This window comes from Euprymna scolopes, chromosome 4, assembly GCF_053919585.1.
Source record: "Euprymna scolopes isolate OS-2025 chromosome 4, ASM5391958v1, whole genome shotgun sequence".
In the NCBI taxonomy this organism is placed as follows: domain Eukaryota; kingdom Metazoa; phylum Mollusca; class Cephalopoda; order Sepiida; family Sepiolidae; genus Euprymna; species Euprymna scolopes.
The window spans coordinates 123,982,365-123,991,301 of NC_136485.1; positions in this window are offsets into that span (position 1 = coordinate 123,982,365).

Here is an 8,937-nt window from a genome sequence, read left to right on the forward strand (position 1 = left end):
TCTTTTGCTGATCAGGATCTGCTCGCATCCTTCAAGGACCATCTGCAAGTCAAGATCAAATGTGATAGAAAACGATTATATTCCTCGGTTTTGAAAGACGGTGAATAAAAATGGCGATTTTGTGGGGTTTTTTTACATAGGTATCATCACTTATCAAGGCCAAGAGGCCACTCAAGGATAAGGGTTAAAGGGTGTACAGTAGAAATTGGACAATATAGCAATAGTTAGTAATGGAAATTCGGTAAATTTCTTAATAATCAAAAACTTGTTTACGTTAGACTTGAAGGCAACCATATTGTAGTCAGCCGGAAAGCAGGAAAACGGAAGACAATTCCACAGGCGTGCAGTTCTAAGAAAGAAGCTTTGTTCATGGAATCTACGTTTAAGTTTAGGCACAGATAACGAGTGGGGGAATTATTGATTGTGTTTACAGCTAGACGAGTGTTTCTTGTGAAAGTTTGGCGAGGGGGGACCATAAACTGAAGCTCAGTCGACCACTTTCCATGAAAATAACGATACAGCAGAGACAAACTCGCAACATCTCTTCTGTGAGGTATAGGTTGCAGGGAAGAGAAATGGATATCTCCTACGAGGCTACGAAGTCTATTTTGAACTCTATCAAGGCAGGACAAGTCCTTTCTAGCAGCTCCTGTCCAGATGTGGCAACAGTATTCCATCCTTGGACGTACCTGGCTCTTATATAGATAGAGAATTGCATCAGCATGAGATATCTACTGGATCGATAGAAGGATCCGACCATTTTTCCAGCGGTCTTGGCAACAGATTTGATGTACCTGTTCAATTTAAGATCAGGAGTAATGGTCAAGCCCAGAAGCTTGTCAAAACTTGAGGACTCCTCAAGACGAGAGCCATTCATTTCAACTGATGCCAGATGGGGATCAGAACGTTGATGATGTAAAGAGAGAAGCTTGGTTTTAGATGCATTAAAAGTAACCAACCACTCCTTTCCCCACTGTATCACGTGCTTAAGATCACAGGAGAGAGAATCGAAGAGAACTTAATCGTTTACTGACTTAGATGTGCTACCATAGATGGTAGTGTCATCAGCATATATGTCTACAAATGATGTAAGGATGTGATTTGGAAGATCATTAATGTAGATCAGGAAAAGAGTTGGGCCCAGGATGGACCCCTGAGGGACTCCAGCATTAATACTGTGAGCTTCTGATTTTTGCCCATCAACTACTACTCTTATGAACCTGTCAAAAAGAAATGATTTAATAATCGAGAAGACATTTCCAGCTATACCATAGCTAGAGATCTTGTAAAGTAAACCTTCATGCCATACCCTATCAAAGGCCTTTGATATGTCAAGAGCAATTGCCCTAGAAAGGTTGCCTCCGTCGAGAGATTCGTTAATCCTATGAGATATAACTGTAAGCACATCTGCAGTAGATCTAGCAGAAAGGAAACCATATTGTGTGTCACTAAGAAGGTTATTTTTGCTGAGATAGTTGATTACTTCTGTATTTAACAGAGATTCCAGCAACTTACTCATGACGCACAGAAGACTTATTGGCCTGTACTAAGAGGGGGATGAGCGATCACCTGAATTCTGGAATACAGGACATACTGATGAGATTTTCCAGGGTGATAGGAAGCAATTCTCTTCAAGACAACGTGTGTGCAGGAAAAGGAGTCAAGTATGAGTGCGTGTTTCTCGCCTAAGCGTGGCACACGCGGTTTAAAAATTCTGTCCGATCTTAGCTTTTTAGGGAAGTTTTTTACCTTCTTGACACTTAGCTCATAGAGTGGATTAACTCCCCCTCCCTCTCTGGTAATAGAAAGCCCATAAGATTCCCACTCCCATCTTTTTCTTTCATCCTTGGCCTTTATCCTCTAATTTGCACTTATCTTTGCAAGGACTCTACCCACTTTCAAACTCCCCCTTCTCTTTCTTTTCACCCACATTTAGGTCCCACTCCCACTAGGAGAGTGACTTGCTTGTTTTTACCAAACCAATAAAAATGGGTGGTGTATTACTTAGAAAGTGTTATCTGGGCCTTTGTAACCTAGTTTTGCTGTTTCTTGTTTATTTCCCAGTTCCTCGTCCCTGAAATGTTATCCCTGTAAATTATTCAATAAAACGTTTTCACATTTGGGTTTATATTAAACTAGCCTTCGTGACTTTGCAGAAAAGTGCCCAGTTGAGGGTGAATGAATTAATATTTATAGCTAATGTTTCGATATTTGTCGCCCGAAGGGCCGAGCTTCAAAGCGATACCGATCTCGTGAAAATCCGTTACCTCTGTCGAAAGTTTTAGGCATACATACATACATACATACATACGTATACATACATATACATACATGCATACATACATGCATATACATACATACATACATACATACATTTAAACAGACAGGTGAGATTTATATTATAGATAGGACAGCCCCTGGAGAGAATAAGGTATTGTGGTAACTGAGATATTTCTAATAATGAATAAGATACACCATTTTAAATATTTGAGATTAAGGATGACCAACGACATCTATTATCGTCACATTTTTAAAGGTCGTGTGTTGATTTATTTATAATATATTTTTATATTTTGTGCAAATAAATATTTTTATGCAATTTTTATTCTTGCCTACTTCCAGAGTGTCCATATTGGAGGAGCTGGTTTAAACCTACATAAAAACGACCTAGTGTCAGATTTTGTTTTCATGCGGAAGCAAATAAATACTAATAGAAAATACAGCTTGCTTTCGGGTTAAGATCACAGCGTAATATTTGTTCTAATGCTAAAAAACGACCCTGGTGTCTAACTCTGTCCCGTGGGGAGGCATAGTAAATAGGTACACTCAACTGTATTTGTCTTTAGACTTTGGAAATTTTTTTTCCGGATTGCCCTTTTTGGGGAGCTAGTTTTCACCCACATTAAAAACGACCTAGTGTCAGATTTTGTTTTCGTTGGGAAGAAAAATGAATATTAATAGAACAAGTAGGTTTTTAATATCAATGTCAGAACGAGAAAACAAACTATATAGAACACACACACGTATATATATATATATATATATATATATATATATATATATATGCTAAACTGCTAACATATATGCAGATTAAAGTGGTTTCCTCTATTAATCTATATTTCTTAAGAAAATTAATACGGATTTCGCGTGCAATTATTGAGCAAATATGTGCAGTCATGAATACTCAGGAAAACCTAGCGTGATTTTCCATCTTTTACTTAAAACAGACGTAGCTATTTGTTTATCGTCGGCACAAAAACATGGCAATGTTTGCGCAAGGAAACAATAGTCACGTTATCTCGCTTCTCACTTATTGTGTCTGTGTTCAAACGATTCAATTACAATTCAAGTCAACGAAGTGTCTTCTAATATTCAAGTATATATGAGATGAATCCTCTGAAGATAATGTTTTTGTTCATTCATTTTCTTCTCTTTTTCTTTAACATTTCCGTTCTTGATTTTATTTTACTAAAAATTGTCCACTACATACACGCAAGTACATGTGACCTCTGATCTCGTCCGAGTCACTATTTTAATCGATGATGACTAGATGGGACGTTTTACATGCAGTAGGATCCGTTGGTCGCGCTGGTCAGTGTTCCATTTGCAGCTTGTGCTTGTAAGTTCCTATCGCGTCAGGATTGATATGCCGTCGCCTCGCTGGTCGGTCGCCCGCTAAGGAAAAAGAAATAGTGATTCACAATTCGCCAATTTAATGCGCAGAGAAAAAAAAAACAAACTGAGTTTCTTCTATTTTACTGATTAATGTTCAAACGAATGTATATTTATATATATATATATATATATATATATATGTGTGTGTGTGTGTGTGTGTGTGTGTGTGTGTGTGTGTGTAGAATTGCTCTTTACAGTTCACTAGTATTGAGTTCATATAAGTCGACAATTAGTCTTTAGGCCTTCTTTCTTTCTTTCTTAGTTGTGCGACATTCGTAATACGCAGAGAGGGGGGCACTCTCAACATCTAACATCGAAATCGAACTCAAATGAATCTTACTGACTGACTCTCTAACTGTCTAACTGATTTTTTCAGCTCTGCACATGATTATATAGTGCGGGGCAGATAACTTCCCGGGGTGTTCCCTCCAACCAATAAACCACGACAGTGTCACTTCCACCATGTCTAGATTGGTCAACTTTTAGAATTCCCACGCAATCGCACTTGCAAAGGTTGCGAACTCATTTCCAGACCTTCGGAATCACACTGGTTATCCTTAGGTCAAATGAGCTGTCCTCGGGGTGTAAACATTTATTCCCCAAAATATGAATTCGCATTGTTGCACCGCTTCACTACATATGTGTTTTCTCAACATTTAAAGTGACATTGTTGTTGACGGATAAAACAAATATAAATAAAACAGTGATTTATTATTTTGTTATTTTCTCTTACATGGATTTTTGCTGTCGCCCGGGCGCACGATAATTAATAAAGAGTCACGTTTGTCCGTTTTTTAGAGGGAATTTTAAGTTTTCGCTCCCTCTTTTGGGGCGCTCAACCTCCCATTTTGGTCGATCATGTCACGCATACAAGCAAATACATTACTATAAATTATATAAGTATGTATATATATATATATATATATATATATATGGGGGGGAATGTGTTTGTGTTTCTGAATCTAGCTATAACCATCTAGTTAACTTTGTTAGATATATACATATATACATATATTATATAATGTATATATATACATATTATAGATATATATGTATTATATATATATATGTATATAATATATTTGTCATATATATTATAGATACATTTGTATTATATATATATATATATGTATGTTAGCTTTCCCATTCCTAATTCGCCTGAAATTATTTATAATTTTTCTTTATCGCATTGTCTTCGAAATTGTAGTAGTAAAAGATTATTTATAATTTTAAAAATTCAGTAATTTTATTCCAACAAGATTATCAAAATTACTCTAAATTATGACGTTTCTGAATTTTTGAGGTGAGGATTGGTTATTCGTATTATTTTGATTCATTAGACTACTGTTCTCGTCTTGAGTGTGATTGTCACAAGGTTTTGGTCGATGTAACCTCCGACCTTCTTCAAGTGTATCTCCTCGAATCGTGAATGTTTCTGTGGGGATTGGTTATTCATATTATTTTGATTCGTTTTACTCATGAGAACAGTAGTAGATGAATCAAAATAATACGAATAACCGATACTCAGAAATAAATAAAGAGTTTCGCTCGAAATTCCGTTCAAATTCCCGAATTCGACAGAAACATTCACGAGTTCGACAAGATACACCTGAAGAAGGTCGGAGGTTACATCGACCGAAACGTTGTGAAAATCACACTGAAGATGAGAACAGTAGTTCGATAAAGCAAAATAATACGTACTCTAAATTACTTTGACAAAATTCTCGTCCACTCCCTCCCTCTATCCAATGCGATACAAAACATGAGCAAGTTGAACCGGCTACGAAGTATGCAGTTTCATCGGGCTACGAAATCTACAAGTGGTCCTTAATCGCATGTATACGACGTTAGGTATTTTCAACTCTTGCAGGAAGGTTTTGACGTCTTCTTATGTACGAAGTTTGGTAGTCCCAAATTGGTCACCTCTCTGGTACTGGCCATGCTCAACGTTGCTTAACTTTGGTGATCTAACGAGGACAGGTGTCTCAACATGATTATGCCGTACATTAACAGAATTTGTGTATTTCAAATATGTTTCGGAGTTTTAGCAGAACTAATTTAATTATTAATTCGAACAAGAGGATTATATAACGACAACAAATTTTGGGAATATAATATAGCTTTCATCTGTATGTGTAATATTGCTGAATAAATATAGTTTTCACAATAACATGTTTTATTCCATTGTAATTTGAAAATAATATAATGGTCAGCACTAACATTATACTTGACACGTGTTATATTTTTGACACGACAACTGTGCTTTCTGTGTGTGTGTGTGTGTGTGTGTGTGTGTGTGTGTGTGTGTGTGTGTGTGTTTTATATAGAATAAAACAGTAAATGGTGGATTTCTTCTCATATAAAATTGAACAATTAAAATGGAAATTTTTCTTCATGCCTCAACGGGGTACGATACTAAATTATGATACTTGAAATAAAATGTGAATACAAAATCAATTTAAAAGAAAAACGCAATCTGAGTATTATCATAACTTATTTTTTTTTTATATTTTACAGTTTAATGAGTTTGATATTTCTTTGGGATTTTTACATATCACTAAGCGAAAATTTTGCATATTGTTTTTCATGTGTGTTTATGGATGCGGTATTGTTTTAATTTATTTTTAATTATTTTTATGGATATATTTGAATTTAAAAAAAAACAGTTTCTGAAACATATCGCTTTGTTATTTACATCACGATGGAAAAAGAATTTTCTATGTAATTATACACAATAATTTTTGATTATACATAGCATGGCAATTATTACGAAACAATTCATTGTGAATCTATCTAATTAAGTGTGACGGCAAATATAATAATTACGATTTACGATATGCTTTAAGTCACTTTACTTTAATGTAAATAGTCATTTTGTTCTAGTAGCCATTTTGATTTTAAGCATCTGAATAAATGACCAGAGGGAGTAGGTCAATGATTCAATATGCAAAAGGCAAGTGTTTGGGCATTTATGATTAATTCAATAAATAATTACCTATTGTTCCAATTGTGTCTGATAAAAGCCTGACCATATCAAATAATAATTCTGTTTTCAGTCATTAATTTAATATTAATGTTTCTGAAATAATTGTCTATGGCAATATTGAAATAAACAACTGCATTGGAAATTATATATATATATATATATATATATATATATATATATATATATACATATATACATATATACATATTATATATAAGTAAGTTATAAAATATATATGGCGATTAAGCTACACTGAATATTCCGCATTTCATCCACTCTAGGACTCCTCAGGCTTATGCGCAAATTTTGTGGTTGTAAAAACGACAGACAACCACAAAATTCGCGCATAAGCCTGAAGAGTCCTAGAGTGGATGAAACGCGGAATATTCAGTGTAGCTTAATCGCCATATATATTTTATAACTTATTAACTAGCTCTACCTACGTATTGAGCACTTTTGAAGTAAATACTTAAAGCTTACGCATAAATTTATACTTTCGTATATTAATTTTATGTGAGTAAATGAAGTAGTTATATATATATATATATATATATATATATATATATATATATATATATATATATATATATATATATATAGGGTGACCCGAAAAGCACAGTCCATCTCTAATTAGGCCTGGTTTCTTAGTGTTTTGTTCGAATGAAATGAAACTTTGGTCATAACTAGTTTATTATATTCAAAACATCACATCAAAACACAAGTATCTTTTTTCTCCGTTCTACAGCATATGTTCTAGATAGCCTCCATTTAGCTTTTGTTTTTGTGTTTTGTTTGTTTTGTTTTTTTGGTCACCCTCTCTCTCTCTCTCTCTCTCTCTCTCTCTATATATATATATATATATATATATATATATATATATATATATATATATATATATATATATATCACAGTAAAAGACTGAGGGTAAATTATCTATACTATCACTTTTGGGATATAAATACCTATTGAATAATTTCAAATGCAGATATAGGGAGAAATAAAAGAGTGAGAAAACGAAATCGATAAAGACACTGTAAGATGGAGCAGAAGACATAGAGAAACTGAATGAGAGGGGAATATATAGAGAAAAATACATTATTGAGCGTTACAGAGTAACGAAGTAAAATATTAAATAATTAGGTTTGTGTTATATGTAAACAGTTCATATCTTACATTGGTAATTGTAATGTAACTTTTAATGAATCTACAGAAAGACTGCAAAGGAAACATGATTTCTTGTGAAAGCGATTAGCAACCCCGATAGTTCTGGGTTGGTACAACTTGCTTCGGCACGTCATTCATTCTGCCTAAGCATTGTGTATTAAGGTGAATATTAATAAGAAAAAACATTTTAAAAAACTCTACTCCTATTGCTTTGGGTAAGTAAGTAACGTGGTAACGGTACGATAACGCCACCAATCAAAACTAGAGGAATCGGTCATTAAGAAAAGCTTAACCTTTTTTATTTTTATTTTTAGCTACCAAAACAAAAGAAAATCCTTTTCTTCTCTCTTGCAGAACAAAAAAATTTTATTCCCGAGCGTAAGAAAAACTCGGTACTCATGAATTTTTTTTCCACTCGGATTTCTGTGGCTTGGGCTCAGTCGACAGTTGATGAGAACCGCCGAAACAAACCGAGAGAAAAAAAAGCCGGGAAACATAATTAACAACATTTATTTATCGCAAACAAAATGAAATTAACAAAAAAAAAACACTTAAGTGTAATAAATGTTTTTATTAATTTTTTTAACTTTCAAGAATTGTAAGCAAAAATATGTGAATTATTTTGTAACAGTTTATACTATTTATGAATTTTTAATTTTTTTCAAGAAAAGTTGACTTTTATATCGTGCTTTTTTAAATTTTGTTTTTATATTTTTGGTGAATATTTCTACTGTTTACCGTTTTTACAGTTTTTAAGTTGCACTATTGTTTTAGTTTTTATGGGTTTTTTTTGTTATTTTTGTTTCAAGAAAAGTTGCAATAACAACCTACCTTATGTATAATAGATACTATTATAATTATTTTAACTTTCAAGAATTGTTAGATAAATGAAAGCTTTTTTCAATCCAAGTATTTGAAAAATATAAAGTAAAAATACCTTCACTAAATACTTAAATACTTTAAGAGGTGGATTTAGTTTGCTTGAAGCATTGTATAGTATGTAGCCAAATGAAATGTGTAGAAGGCGGTGCAACGCAGAGGTAACCGAAAGACACAAACTGAAGCAGGTGAGAAAGTTTTATTAATACACACGTATTTGTAAGTTGTATTAA